The sequence below is a fragment of the Podarcis vaucheri genome, assembly GCF_965113315.1.
Source record: "Podarcis vaucheri genome assembly, chromosome: 3".
NCBI classification, from domain to species: Eukaryota; Metazoa; Chordata; class Lepidosauria; order Squamata; family Lacertidae; genus Podarcis; species Podarcis vaucheri.
Window position 1 is genome coordinate 87,860,773 of NC_138761.1, and position 16,482 is coordinate 87,877,254.

Consider the following 16,482-nt stretch of genomic DNA (forward strand, 5'->3'; position numbering starts at 1 on the left):
ACTAAGCCACTTCTGGCAAACCAGAGCAGCACACAGAAACGCCGTTTACCTTCCTGCCGGAATGGTACCTATTTATCTACTTGCACTTTGAGGTGCTTTCAAACTGCTAGGTTGGCAGGAGCAGGGACCGAGCAACGGGAGCTCACCCCGTCACGGGGATTTGAACCGCCGACCTTCTGATCGGCAAGTCCTAGGCTCTGTGGTTTAACCCACAGCACCACCCACATTAGACTCCAGTTCCCATCAGCCCCAACCAGCATGACACATGGTTAGGGGTGATGGAAGTTGTAGGGGTGATGGAAGTTGTAATCCACAAACATCTGCTTTATAGTGCATTATCGGCACATAACAACCTAGTTGATATTTCATTTAAATTATATCATGGCTTGTTTTAGAAATACTGGTTGATAATCTTGCCACAGGCTGAAGGCAGTTCTTTTCCGAGGAATATCTTTCATGGTTGCTCTGTTGTTGCTTCTCCCTTGTGGCTGATCGTTTGCGTAATGTCTTCAGTCCCACAGGACTAGAGTGGTTTATTGTGCATATTTGAACCACTGACCCAGAGAAGGCTGTGCTAGTAAAGCAAAGCATTGCACCATACTAGAACAGTATTAACAATATGTAAATGTTTTGTTCCCAAGCTTAGGCAACTAAAACCTGCCAAAAGAGAAGCAATGCATTTTTTTTATTTTTGTTTTTTGGCGAGGGATTTAAATACTCCTCTGTATAGAATAGTATTCATAAATAATCTTTGCACACAGAAACACACCCCTTTTTTTGTTTCCATGCAAAAGCATTTCATCTCTCTCTCGTGTATGTGTTTCTGTAACTATTTTTGTAAAGCTTTGCTTAAGTTGTTGCTTCAGTTGTCTGTACGCTGCTAAAGAGATACTTTGATTATAGTAAGCGGTATAGAAATTAAATAATCAAGATGCGGGGAGCCTGTAGCCCTCCAGATGTTTAAGACTATACCTCCCATTATCCCTGACCTTCCATCATTCATGATAGGAGTCCAGAAACAGCTGAAAGGCTGCAGGTTCCTCAGCCTTGCCTTTTGTGAACTGCTTGCAGCCTGGTCACAAGTTTACCATCTCATCTATGCTTTGGTGATAACCATATCTTAAGTTTCAATACCTTTTCCCCTCTTGATTTGGATCTACCTGACTCTGGTGTGGAATCTCTCTGTCTTGACACCTGGGTAAGACATTGATCTGTTTGGCAGGAGAAAAGGTATGCCTATTCCACATTATTGCAACCTGCTTCGCTTTTTGCCTACACCTAAATTGACAAATCGGGTACATGTGCAGCTAAATGTATGATTAATTAAGCAAATGTAAAACTGGTTCTTCTAAGTGATGATGCATGTGGAACACTTGACTGCTCAGACTTTTTTGGGGGGGGGTTGTATTTGGAAAAATAATGAATAGACACTGTCAATCTTCATATTATTTGCGTCACCTGTGCCCATCAACTGCATTGACTTCTTCCAAGCAATCTGAACACTGCAGCAGCACAGCCTGTTCAGTTCTTACTTATCCGCAGTTTCCTCGGCAACCAACAAGCAATCCCAGAAACAGATTCCACACAATGGCAAGAAACCAAAAAAAAAAAAAACCCTCCTAAGCAACACTTTCAGTTCTTTGGCAGCTCTATTTTTAATGTTAGAAATGAAAACTCTCTTAAGGTACCATTCTTTGAAGTACCCTAGTGGAGAACCCATAATACTAAAAAGAGCCAATGGCAGTGGGGTGGGATGTTATCTCAAAGGCCAGGCCTTCTTAAGAGGACAGAGGAACCTATTGTGCAAGAAAAAGGCATTTTTTAATATTTGTAAATAGCATGAAAATGAACTCCCTCCTCTGCTGTCATGCTTTATAAAGTAGATTCCATCTGTGGTTTTTATCCTTGGTTCCTGATTTACTAACGTTTTAGGTCGGAAAAAGGTTGGCCACAAAAGGCCAGGTTGCCCTGCCCTGCCCCGCCCCTTCCTTAGTTCTCATGTGTTTAATTTTCTGACACTTTTTGAGGCTGGAACAGGAACAGTCCTAAGTTCTTTCCTGCAAATTATGAAGATGAATATATTCTTGATGTGCAAATATTTGATGTCATTTCAATAGATATTTCACATTACAGTGGTACCTCTGGTTACGTACTTAATTCGTTCCGGAGGTCCGTTCTTAACCTGAAAATGTTCTTAACCTGAAGCACCACTTTAGTTAATGGGGCCTCCCGCTGCTGCTGTGCCGCTGGAGCACAATTTCTGTTCTCATCCTGAAGCAAAGTTCTTAACCTGAAGCACTATTTCTGGGTTAGCGGAGTCTGTAACCTGAAGCGTTTGTAACTCGAGGTACCACTGTAGTTGACTTCGGCAGATCTACTGAATTAGTCTCTTCTCGTTTCTGAACTGTTTCCATAACAGCTGTTAATTATAAGAATAATTATTTAACATAATTTGTGCCTGTGTTTGTTTTTACACCCTTCCTTCCTTGTGACACAACTACTTAGATTGTAAGTGACCAGGGACATTCTTATTTTATTTGACTGAATGTAAGTTGGGAGCCTTTGAGGGTGAAGAACTGAGTAAAATGCCTATAGTAATAATTCATTCATTTGCATGTGCAGTAAGATACCATGTAATGTGCAGCCTGGCATTTCCCACACAGGCATAAGTAAGTTTATTTACATGCCACATTTTCCACAAATTGTGCTTGAAGTGCTTCACATAATTTAGAAAATTCAAGTACATCAGTAGGCGCAATACATAATTTTACCTCTACAGTGCAATGTTTGACAGTTCAACACCAATTCATTTCAAAGTACAAAAAATGGTTAAATGAGTATAAAACGGGTAGATAACAAAGTAGGTATCAGGAATGATGGGAATTGTAGTAAAACAATATCTGTGGGGTGGGGTGGGGCCACTATGTTGGGTACTCCGGTATAAAACATGGCAGTAGGTCAGTTAACAATGCCCAATACCAACAACATCCACATTATATGCACCCTAAGTCATCCATTCAGTTCATATTAAGAATGCTGCAAATAAGAGACAGCCCAAATCAATTACCCTTAGCAACAGTTACCAACCAAACAAGGCCAAATGTTCTGCTGAACAACGAAAAAGGCCCACTGTTGTCCTAGATCAGGGTTTCCCAAACTTGTGTCTCTAGCTGTCCTTTGACTACAATTCCCATCACCCCTGACTACTGGTCCTGCTAGCAAGGGATGATGGGAGTTGTAGTCCCAAAACAGCTGCCCAAGAGGAGAGGTTCCATCAACAGAGAGACATCCTCTTCTCAGCAAAGACCCTTGCCTTGAGCAACTGCTGAGGTATGTTTTGAGCTATTAATAAGCCTATTGTAGAATGCCATTTGAGCTCAAAGAACTAAACTTCTTCAGTTTTAAAACCAACAGAGGGCAAATGATTGTAGGGCAAGCAAGTTCAGCCAGAAGAACAGGAGTTTTCAGCAATATGTCGTGGCGGGAGGAGCCTTCAGCCACAATCCCTGGTATGAGGCAAGTGTGCCCCTCGTCTTTGAAAGAAAGACGCTTGTGCAGTTAACCATGAGGCATAATTGCGTTTCGAAGGAAGATTTTGTTCTGCTCATGAGGCTCGTTTCTGCCATGCCTGACAGGAATCACTTCTAGAAGAAAGTGGTATTTTTAGGTTGAGGTATAATGAGATCCTTCCTTGCTTTCGGCATAATTGTTAAGAAATATACATTTTGTGTGTGTGTACAAAATTGGATAGAAATGCTGACAGGCTGGCGTTCATAGCTGCTGACACAAACTTTCTGAGCGTAGGCCATACACATTCTGCTGACACCAACACTCTCCTTGGGAACAGCTGGCAATGCCTGCTGATCCCTTCCCTCAGAGCACATCCCAGCCATTGACTATGTAGATGGTTTTAAAGTATCACCCCTAATTTATTCATTACCTGAAGTAGTGAAAATCTTAAGGCAAAATGTCCCTACATCTCTTAATTGCATTCCTAAGCACTTTCCCCTGCTCTTAACATGCCAACATCGCTGTGAGGTGGGGAAGAATTACCATGTACAATCCTTCCAGTTAGTGTGGTTGACTCACAATATAGGTTTGTATTGTGACTCTATTTACACATGAGTTATATTCATTGGACTGAATAATTCCATTTAAAAACTGGTCCAATGTTGAAACCTTATGGATGGGGCTCAACAGTTCTGGACTTAATTTGGTTGCCTAATATGCAGTAAACGAGAATAAACAAACATGCTGTGATCAAGTGAAGGCCTTTTCAATCAGCCTTGATTTCATTAGATGGGTTTAGAGGTAGAATACAGATTAGTATTAACCTGTCCTTGCCTTAATTTAAGGCCAAACTTATAATTTGCTGTATTATTCTACAATAAATGGAAATTGAGTATTTTGGTTCTCTCCCCACCCCACCCCCCGGTGTAGTCCACACTCAGTCTAGATATATTGCATTTAATATTTTATTTTTATTTTTCCTCTGAAAAGTGCTTCTTGAGAAACTGGTTTCGTTCCAAAAATAAAAACTCATTGCAAATTGATTCTGCGTTACCCTACAGAGTGTACATTAGAAAGCAAATGAAAACAGATGTAGGCAGATGTATTCACACCTGCTCAATGACATGGATGGGCATATACCAAGATCACAACCGCAATGTCCTTCATTCACTAGGGACATGTGCAGGGAGGAAAAAAGGCATAGGTGTTCAAATGCATATCAAGTAGCCATACCTACCCACCCAGTGGAGCTGAAATAGATGTGCTCTCTCTCTCTATGTATCATCCAGGTGCTTTTTGTTTACCGAAAGAAAATTGTAAATGGCTGAAGTTTGAGGACCCTACTTACTATTCTGCAGAGGACAATGTCCTAGAACAACCACATTATAGGTCTACTTCCCTGTAAATTTTGCCATGAAAAACGCACCTGGGGTGTAATTTCTTCCCCAAAGGTCTGGGTTAGTGTTAATCCCAAAGTAAAATACTGCTTTAAAACGTTACTATACTTGTATCTTGCTGAAGTTTTTTTAATACACACACATACAGCCTTCAATTTCATTCATGAAGGTACCATACCTTTTCCTCAATGTTTGCTCCCTTGAGTCGAATGAGATTGATTCTTCTCACCTTGCGTTGAGCAATACTTTTAAGTAATGGTAACAGCAGGGATTTGGTTTCTATTCCCCAATATTAAGAACATGTATAATAATATAAAATATGGCCAGTAGGTCAAACATCAGCTTGTGAACTATTCAATAAAATTGCAATTTACTGTATTTCAATATTCTTAAGGAAAAATAAATGAGAGTTCCCTTTTCCAGACAAATTCCCAGACATTAATGCTTCTCTGTACCCATGGGCCCTGATATATTTCCCCCTCAGCAATGGGAGCCTTCCTTGTGAAACACTTCCTAGACAGAAGCTCACTGGGCCCACTTAATCGCCTTTCACAGCTTGGCAAAAACCTGACTGCTTAGATGTATTTGACTGCCGTGTCTATTAATTTTTAATCTTTGCTATTTATGTTTTGGGAGGGAGCTAGCTATGGGTTGTATCTTAAGTTCTCCTCAAAGTTGACCAACATGAGTCCATTAATTTTAATGGGTCTTCTCTGAGTCAAATGTTTGTTGGCGGGGGGGGGGGCGAGCCCCTGTGCTAATCTTGAGGGGTCAGAGGAGGCTGAGTGCGAGAGAGAAGGAGCTCCCTAGCCCAGTGTTTTTCAACCACTGTTCCGCGGCACACTAGTGTGCCGCGAGATGTTGCCTGGTGTGCCGTGGGAAAAATTAAAAAATTTGAAAGATTTTTTTTTTTTAAAGTCAAATTTTCGATTGGGGCACCGTCCCCGGAGGGAGGCGGGCGAGTCGGGCGGCGAGATGCGGAGCGGCGGCGGCGAGGAGAGGCCGCGGGACTCTCGCCGTCTGCCTGCCTGGCTGCCTGCGAGCTCAGCGGGCAGCGCCTCCGTCCGCAGCGCCCGCCTCGCGGCTCTCATTCCCTGCCCCTGCCAAAGCTCACCCAGCCAAGCCGCGCTCTCCTTCCTGCCTCGCTTTGCTGCCTCCTCCCACCCCCAAAGCTTGGAGGTTCCCCGGCGCCGGCCCGCAGGTTTGACCCCCTTCTCACACCTGTTCGCGCTCCTTGCACAGAAAGGGGCGGATGGGGAGGAACGGGGCTCGCCACTGCCTCCGCTCGCCCTCCCCCCTCCTTCGTGCGTCCCTCCCGGCGTGACGCTGCACGCTGACGTCACGGGGCTGTCACGTGGTGTGCCTCGAGATTTTTTCCATGAAACAAGTGTGCCTTTGCCCAAAAAAGGTTGGGAAACACTGCCCTAGCCATTGAAGCTGCACCGTGCTGGGCTGTGCACTCAGCTTCCTCCCAAACAATGTGCATGTGCTGTGGCCTGACGCCACTGCCAGCCCCCTGCCTGCAAACATGCCTAGACCGCCTTGGTCTGCGCTGCCACCCACCCGCAAGTGTGCCCAGGCCACCTTGGTGGGCTGCATCATTGGGAGGAAGCGTCTTTCAACTGGTTGGTTGTTGTTTTTTTGGTCACTGGTCAAGTGTTTTGAGAAATAAAAGGCTGCAAAAGACTTCCAGTGATAGGCTGGAATCACTCAGAGGTCTACTCTTACACAACATGGACCCTTAGGCCTGTGAGGCGAAGGGGAAGCAGCAAGGCATGAGGAATTATGGGTAGCGGTAGCAACTGGGAAGGCAGCTACAGAAGGGCTCTCATAATTCGTGCAGACTTCAGTGCTAAAGTAGGACGGGATTAGTACTGATTTAGAGTAGGGCAGTGTAAATGTGGTGACTGATTGGAGTTATTGTTTCTTTCAAGGTGGCCTGTAAGCATACACAGTTACTGCCATAATGAAATTATCCTAATGAAGGCATTGGATCACTTTTACTACTGGATTATCTATTTTATACGTACAGCTGGGATGTATTACCCTGAGTGGAGAGGAGACATTTGTTAAATTGATTTGGCAGACTCATTTTATGTATTCTTAGTATAAGAGCTTCAGCTCTGATTAATAGGCCACGTGCAGTTGCCATCTTAAGTTTCAATACCAAATAATTTGTGACGCTGCTTATTCAATGAGGGAAGTTTTCAAAATGCCACCTGCTATGTTCCTTTAAGCCTTTCAGTGGCAAGCTATTCTGAAGCACTCTAAAATGAAAATGTATTTACTTTCCCCATGCAAATCTGAGAATGAGGCACTTATTCCCCCCTTCCCCATTTTGTTCACTCAGCTTCTGTTTGCATGTGTTGCAGATATAAGTTTGTGCTGTCTCTTATCAAATTAGGCTGAGTTCTGGACTCACCCATCAGATTGGTCCTCTTTGCCAACAACCTTTATATTTTAACATGGCAAAAAATAATATAGCATATTATTTTAAATACACACACAACTGTTTGTGGGCTATTTAATCCAGATTTTTAACAAATTGTCTGGAGTCTGTACCCCAGTATAACTATCACAAGATTGCTGAGCTTTCTACAGAACCTTTTCATATGGATTATTCATAAGAAAGAAGGCATAGATGTTTGCAGCCATCTCTTCTGGCCCTTTATTCTTCAGGTGGCATCTTGTCTTCAAGTCTGATGTTTCTGCTATTAAAATACCAGGCTAGTGCACAGTAAGACCACTCATTCATGATTGAGCACCATGTGGGGTGGGGAGGAGTCACTGTTGAGGAAGCATGCATCAGAAGATTGTGATGTAAGGGTATCTTCGCATACAAGTGATAAATTTTCTGTTGCTTCTTCCAATAGCTGTAAATCTGCATTGGCCAGAATGCTCATTTGCATTACAAATGCCCACTCCTCAGCTTTTCTCTTTAGCAGAGGTTAATAATAATAGTATCTCAAAAGTGACTTGGAGTCTTGCGTGTGGAAACAGGTAACTGGTGCCATCCCAGAATGCCTGCAGCACTATCATTTTTTGCATTTTTGTGAAGGATTTTACTTATTGTATGTAAGCTACTCTGGGAGCCAATCTTACTTGAAATACATGGTACAAGTATGATCTTAAGTACATATGTATCTAATAAAGCAAAGTTAAGGGGGTGTTGAATTAAAACAAAGTTTATGGAGGTGGTACTGTTCTTCAGAAAATAACTACTTTTCAGAGAATCAAAACTGATAAATTGCTTCAATTCAATGCATGTGCTCCTGTAACTGCACACAAATGAAATAATGTTTGCTTAGTAGGGGAAGAGACTTAGCTCCAGGCAACCTTGTGTACATGGAGAAATCAAGTCCCTCACTTGTTACATTTTGATAGATTTAATCATTCATCTTTAGAAATAGCGATAGAAGCATGCGGAGACTTGAGAAAGTTTGCTGGTGGCTCAAATCAATGCCAATGTCTGTGGCAAAATAGATTCAACGTCCACTTGTTAAGAGTATCTGTTTTTGTAGAAACTGTGCAGAAGTGAAGGGAGCTGGGAGGGGTGGTATGCTGTGCTTCGAAACCTGCGCTGAGAGTGAAGGAAGGCCTGTGAAGAAAAAAATCAAGTACACCAAAATCCCAAGTACCCCAAGTAATCCCAAGTACACCAAAAGCAAGTTTTGCTTAGGTTTTTAAATAAAATAAAATAAAAATGCATCTGTAGTGACTTTACATATGTTGCGTGCCATCCCAATCTCCAAGCGGTGGAAGATTCCAAGTGTTCCAGACATGCTTACCCAGGATCCATGTTTCCTTTTGGAAATGAGGCACAGCAGAGACTGTGGTATCTTTAGGATATATGGTTTCTTCACAGACATGCATATAACCTGGCCTGCAATGGAGGGCATCACAGCAACAACACTCCAGTAGGGTCTTGCTTCTCCCATAGGCACAGCTCTGGATTCAAACCTGCATCAGCCATGGCTCTGACCCTCTCCTCAGCTTGCCGCCTTTAATGGACTGCCACCTTTTCCCTCCCAGCCACATTCCAGCCAACTCTAAACTCTGAATACTGACTTTTGTTCTTCTAATTAACTCTGAGCAGAGGGAGAGGTTCCACCCACTTGCTGTCTGGCAAAGATGTTGCCTTCTGAAGGGGTCATTACCTTCCCTTTCTTAATGGCTCGTCTCCCAGGCAATTCAATAGAATCTGTGCTGAATCCAGGAATTAGAAGGGAGATCCAGGCATTCAGCCTACCACCCACAAAACCCCTCATAACACTTAATAATAACTTGAGAACAAGAAACAGTTACACACATGAACAGAAAGAGGCTGGAGTTTACACAGTTAAGGCAGACACTGGGTTACAGACATTAAAAACGCACTGTTGGGTATTTTCCAAAGTCCCTCCAGAAAGAAGCGTGGTGTCCTGGCTCCCTGGGATGAGACACATAAACTCAGATGCTGGTGATTTTCAAAAGCTTTAATGCTCAAATCCATACAATGCATATGCAAACCACCAGTCAAAGACACAACAGGCAGTATTCATCAAGGAACACTAAGGAAGCTGGCCACAGCTATTGCCATAGTTGCTCTCAAACATCATTCTCTACTGCTTTATTTCAACAGAAAACAATTGTCTTTCTAAGCTTCCATTACATCTGTAAAGTGACATTCAGGAAAGCTGAACTGTCAAATGAATATTGTCTCCCCTGTGTGGTTAAGTTGTCGTCTGCCTGCTGGGATGAATTTGCCAACTGCTTTTGTGGAGAGAAATCACTTGTAGTCAGTTCTAGTTCATCAGCACGGGAGTATAAGAGGCTAAACTTCCTCCTGCCTATTTAGATCAATTTCAGTCTATATTGCTCACCAATGTAAAGAGTGAGCATTACTCTTGCATCATTGCTAGCGGGAAGATCACAGAAAGTGATGAAGGTCATTTGCTGGTCACAGTCACAATGTGACTTTAGGACCTGGATGTAGACAAGGCCAATGTAAGGATGATTGGCAGGTCCTTGTGCTAACATTGACCAAATTAAGCCTTTACTGATTATGCCGTCCTGTTGTGCTTGGAACAGCAGGTTGCGGAGATAGCCCCGAGGGCTTTCCCCCAACACCCACCTTTTGTTTCTCTTCTAGACCTAGAAATAAAGCCATCACACATCCTGAAATGTGCAGCAGATTGCTATGTGCTTGAATTGACTGCTCTTGACACATTTAAAGACTCGCCTGGCACTGTAGGAACAATCCCCTGGAAAGGGGTGACTCACATTAAATTGGTTCTTCAGCATCTGCACAGTCTCCACAGCGGCCTGATTTGCACAAAACGCTAAACCATTGTTTAAAATTAAACTATGGCTTAGCCAGAACTCATCAGAAGTCCCCAACACACTCCCTCCCTGCTTCTTCCTATGCTGCAGAGGAGGAAACAAACAATAGGCTAGTTTGCAGGTTACCTTGTTTGTTTTCTCCTGCAGTGCAAAGGGAGGAGTGGGGGGGAGAGCGCTGTGGTTTCCCTTGTTGCGGCGTATATACTAAGCTTGCTATGTGCTCAGTTTAACTCATAATTTAATTTTCACTACGGTTTTAATGTGGTGTGCGACTGTTGCCTCTCTCCCGTCGTATTCTCTTAGATTTGCTGAAAACATCTCAACTCTTTGACAAGCCCAGAGAGCAGGGATACGCAGAGAAGAATTGTTTGTGAATCCTCTGCAGCTAAGGTAGCATCCTTTCCTTCAAAACACACTCAAGCTTATTTTTTTTGGTTTGTTTGTTGTACTAGATGCATTGCATGATCACTTTAGTAGCACTCTTATCTGAGGTTGGATTTAAGCCGCCAAGTAAAAAGCAGAATTCTAAAATACATCCCTTTTGATTTTTCATTTTTCATTTGTGTTGGCAGTTTAACTCATGCTGAGTCCTAGGGATGGGGCAAGATACATATTTCAAACTATAGGAAGGATAAATTAGAACTAATATAAAATGAAATGCAGACTTTTAGGATTCTTACTGAATTGTTAGTTAGCATAATAAAGCATAGCCAATAAAGCATACTCAGCTGGAGGAATAAGAACTTTAAAAAATAATAATTCTCAAGACTTTAATATTTTTGCTAGGACACATTTCAATTTTCTTTTCCCAATATTTCTTTTCTAGCTCTTATTTCTTTTCCCTCTCTCATCCCATACTATTGTTGCACAGTGAGGAAAAAAATTAATTTATTCAGGTTGTTGTGCAGGGGAAGCTGAGAACACATAGTGAAAAATCTATCTCAGTATTTCCACATAGTGTTTTCTGAGTTACACAACACTCCCCCAACCACCATGCTCAAGATGTTTAAAATGGCCTCTCTCTCTTCCCCCCCCCCCAAAGAAATGTCTAGAAAGTTGTTGGGCTATCAAATGTAGATTTTATTTGCGGAAGACTGACTTTCTTTCAATAACTTGCTCTCAAAAGTGTTTTGCACTGGGTACCTCTGTATATAAGTACAGTGGTACCTCAGGTTACAGACGCTTCAGGTTACGCGTTTTCAGGTTGCGGATCGTGGGAAACCCAGAAGTACCAGAAAGGGTTACTTCTGGGTTTCGCCGCTTGCACATGTGCAGAAGCACTAAATCGCGTCACGTGCGTGTGCAGACATGGTGCTGCAGGTTACGAATGCTGCGGGTTGTGGACGTGCCTCTGTCACGGATTACGTCCGCAACCCGAGGTTCCACTGTAGTATGCAGAGCCTGTGTCACAAATAAATATAGCAGTCAGGAAGAAAGCACTTGAGAAGTAATGGCTGCAGCCTTAGTCATGAACTCACAGTGATGTACGTAACCTCTTGTAGGTCAGGGGTGGGAAACCAGTTTTCTCCAGATGTTGTTGAACCACAGCTCACATTAGTCCCAGTTGTCCCAATTAACATCTGGAAGGTCACACGTCACGTCCCCCCTCTGCTGTGGAATTCACAATTAGCGTGTATGTGTGTTCTACAAAAAAATACATGTTAGTTAGTGTGAAATAGTAGTTGGGCGACGAAATAGTAGTTGTTTGACAAAAACTGAAAGATGCTTTTTCATCTATGAAGCTCAATGTATTTCACCTTGAGCCATCCACTGTCAGCCTAATCCTACCTCACAGAGTTTATTATGAGCTCAACCGGGGGTAGAGAAGAGAACCTCATATGCTGTCTAGAGCTCCTTGGAGGTAGGATGAATAAAACTGCAATGACTCCAATAAATAGCATAGCAACAAGAAATTCTTGCCCTTGTGTTGTTACAGATGTGGCATTGTCCAGTGACGTAGGTGGCTTTAAAAGTGGATTTAATAAATACATGGAGGTAGACATTTGACTTTCATGTAGAGCCTTAAAATGCAACTCATTAAAGCATAGCAAGCAGAACTGTGTAGCCAGCATAATTTACGCCAAGGTACATTATGCTGGCATAACATAGAGGGAAGTCTGCCCCTGCCCTGTGCCACCTCACCGCTCCCTCACAATACTCCTTTTGAAAAGGAACTTAACCCATCTGAGCTAGGATTTATGCCAGGGTCTCTCTAGCTGAGCTGGGATGACAGACTTCAGTCGACATAGTCCCACCTGAACCCAGGCTGGAGCTCTGCCTGTTCCAATGTCTGCTCATCCTGGCCCGTCTTAGGTTTGGATTCCTCCCTAAATTGTTGAAATGTTATTGTTTGCTGAAGTAACTCTTGGTAAAACAGCAAGTAATGGTATTCCGACGATTCCAAATCAATTTAATTTAGAAAATGATGGGAGCTCTTACTTGGGAACTGGTGTCTAAAGGGGAAAAGCATCATTACATGAAAGAACTACAATGCCATTTAACTGAAGTTTCATATTTTCTTGATTGTTAGAAATATAAAATATGCTTTATAAACTAATGCTCAAGGCATTGCTTAAAAAATCAAATGCTAGCAGGAAAACCACATCAAGGATATAATTTAAATACACAGGCAGTTTAAAAGCATACTACTCAACTCCCTCTTGCTTAGCATTGACTGCTAAACAGTTTCATAAGCATAAGCAAGCTTTTTTTGGGGGGGTAGTAGTAGTAGTAAATGTGATAGAAATGCAACTGAATGTGATTTTTGTGTGTGTTCATGGATAAATGGTAGTAGTAATGGTATTCAATTATTATTATATTACAATAAAGTATTAATAAAACCATCAGCAAATTATTAATTGAATTATATACATAATACTTAAGGTGGCAATTTTATTCCAATTCCATAGCGTGCCTAAGGTAGGTCTGCTTTGCTACCTCTCTGTGCAGTGGGCAACACTGAGGAGCTGAAATGCAGAGCAAATTTTGTCTTCCTAATGGAAGCTTCACAGACTGTGCAACTCAGCTGTCTGTGAAGTGACATGTTTGGGCACTAGAGCAAGTAGCCTCCGAGTGCGTCTGCTCCATAAGATAGCATATTGCGTAACGTTTGAAAGGGGAGGCTTATATCCCAAGCCTATATTTGCAATTTAGAACTGAAGTTGTTGTCTGTTCCACCCCAACAGCTTGTCGGTATCTGTGGCATGGTCCTGTGATCCAATAAAACCGCACAGGCTTTCCAAAATACAGAGTGACAGTGTAGAGGAAATAGGCACAGTGTAGTGCACAACAATGGAAAATAGAAAGCTTAACCATTTGATGTTCACGTGCCATCAGCTGTATACTCCAAAGACAGCATGGGCGGGGGCGGGGAAGCCCTAATAACCAAACCTGCACATCAGAGGAGACATAGCATCCACAAAAATTATTATGTGCAAGAGTCTAGGATAACTTGCTTCAGAAATTGGCAGGATCACTGTGTGACCGATCCATGCTTCCTTGCACCTCCAGCTGTTGAGTAGTTAGAAATGCCTGCTGTTCCTTCTGGTTTCCTGGAGGTTCTGTATGTTCACTTTGCATCTGCTTTGAACACAGCTCAGGGCCAGTTTACATTCCCTTGAGTTAACCTTGCAGGCCTGCTTCACACACATACATTGATATCCTATGCTGTTGTAGACAATACGTGTGAGTATTTATGCTTATACCCCATCTCTCCTCCAGAGCTCAAATTGTTGTCCACAGCTCTGACATATTATGAGAGGGCGGTATGTACTTTTATAGATAAGTAGTTACAAGTAGGTAGCCGTGTTGGTCTGCCGTAGTCGAAACAATAAAAAAATCCCTTCCAGTAGCACCTTAGAGACCAACTAAGTTTGTTATTGGTATGAGCTTTTGTGTGCATGCACCCTTCTTCAGATACAGTGGTACTTCGGGTTAAGAACTTAATTCGTTCTGGAGGTCCGTTCTTAAGCTGAAACTGTTCTTAACCTGAGATACCACTTTAGCTAATGGGGCCTCCCGCTGCCGCCGCACTGCCGCCATGCAATTTCTGTTCTCATACTGAAGCAAAGTTCTTAACCCGAGGTACTATTTCTGGGTTAGTGGAGTCTGTAACTGAAGCGTCTGTAACCCGAGGTACCACTGTACACTGAAACAGAAGTCAGCAGACCCTTATATATAGTGAGAGGGTGGGGAGGGGTATTACTCAGAAGGGTGGTGGGAATGGGTGATTTGCTGATAGGTGTGGTAAACCTGTTGACAACTATTAACGACTGCAATTGGTCTTAACAGGGGAAAGCAAGGGGTGAGATGGCTAAAAATAGCTTATCATGTATAGATAAGTAGTCCATCTGATGCTATATTATGCTTGTGGCCAGGAAACCTTGCCCCTACAGACATTGGGAAAGGACTGCAGCTCAGTGGCAGGCCATCTACTCTGCATGCAGAAGGTTCCAGATTCAATCTCTGGCATCTCCTGGTAGGGCTTTGAGAAGGGCTTCCCTCTGAAACCCTGAAGATCCACTGCCAGCCTGAAGAGTTAGATGGATCAATGGTCTGACACACTGATAAGGCAGTGTCCTGTGTTCCTGTAGAGGACAGTATAAAGGAGAAGGAAAGAACATTTGGGATAAGGTCCAGTAGAAGGAAGTGGGAGCTCAGGAAGGCGGAAAAAGGTAAACGGTGTGTGAGGGTTAGGATCAGGTGGGAAAGAGAAACATGGAAACTGGGGTGCGAAGAGAGCACTCTCTCACTGATGTGTTGATTGGACACCTTGCAATATGTCGGCCAAAACCTGCTTTCCCTAATTATATTGTGTTTTGAGTGAAATTCTGCTGATTAAAACATTCATCTCCACCGTCTGTTTTGAAGTGGGCAGAATTGTTCTGGAAGTGCTGATAGGAGCCATTCCTACATTTGTCTGCAGCTTTTAATCATTTTAACAAAAAGAAGTTGTGCCGGACTTCAAATATATTTAGAATGTTCCCAAGTATACTTGGCAAATGCTAAGTAGAGGAAAATATTTACTAAAACCTGGCAGTCATCAAAGACAACAGATTGAGCATTTTAGCTTTAAAAGGATGAAACAACTCAAAAGTGCTGTGTGTGTGATTCTACCTAGTAAGCACACTTAAAAAGAGTTCCTGAATGAAGTGGGATGGTATACATCAGTATAAGGACATTTTTCTACACATTGAGGGTAGAGGAGAGGCAATAATGATATTTTGAGCAAGTATTCTTAGGTTTGAGTATATATCTCACGACATTCAATGGGCCTTGCTTTGTGGGTGGACGGAGAAGAAAGTAATATGAGGAAATTAGCAATCACCCTGCAACACCATTGTATGTGGAGGAGGAACAGACAGACCCGCCTTTGAGGCTTGCCAGTCCAAGGGAATGAAGTCAACCTCTCTAGGACATATTATCTTATTAACAATACTTTATTGCATTTTTACTCTTGCATTAATTGTATATTTGTAATGTGGTTTTAGCTATAAACCAGTTGAGAGAGGTGTGTGTGTGTGTGTGTGTGTGTGTGTGTGTGTGTGTGTACTGTCTACTGTCTTTCTACTGTATACTGTATATATAAGCACAGAAGAAGCCTTATATAAAGGCTGGGCAGTTTGAGACCTATACTATTGCTTATAGCTCTCTCAACTACTTGAAAAGGTTGGCTGTGAGAAACGGGGCAGATCTCAGGCTAAGCATCCTCATGGAGTACCAGTAGTTTGTAGGATGGTGATGTTGCAGCCATTAAAAAGAATGTTGTGCCCATATCTCACTGCAGATAAGGTGCTCTGCTGATCCTGTGTGGAAAGCTCCCTTACACTAAATCAGACATTGGTCTATCTAGCTCAGTCATGCCTATATTGACTGGCTATGGCTCTCCAAGGTTTCACATAGGGTACATTCCCATCCCTGGTCTGGATATGCTGGATATGCAAAGCAGTTGCTCTGCCACTGAGCCACAGGATTTATATATCGGGTGTAAGGACAAGTAAAGCTGCAGTTCTGAGCAAACTTAACATGGAAGCAAGCTCCTTAGGTCTAAATGGGACTTCCTTCTACGAAAACATTTTTAATATCAGATTTTCTATGTCTTTTGTAGCTTCTGTACTTCATCTGGTTGGTCCCTCTTGCGTTCTAGGATGTTATTAATGGCAGTAAAATACTAGATATTTACGAGGTGAGGCAGAGGCTACGAGGAAAACATTTCTTCTAAGTGTGTCTACTCAATGGATAAATTGCATGTTTC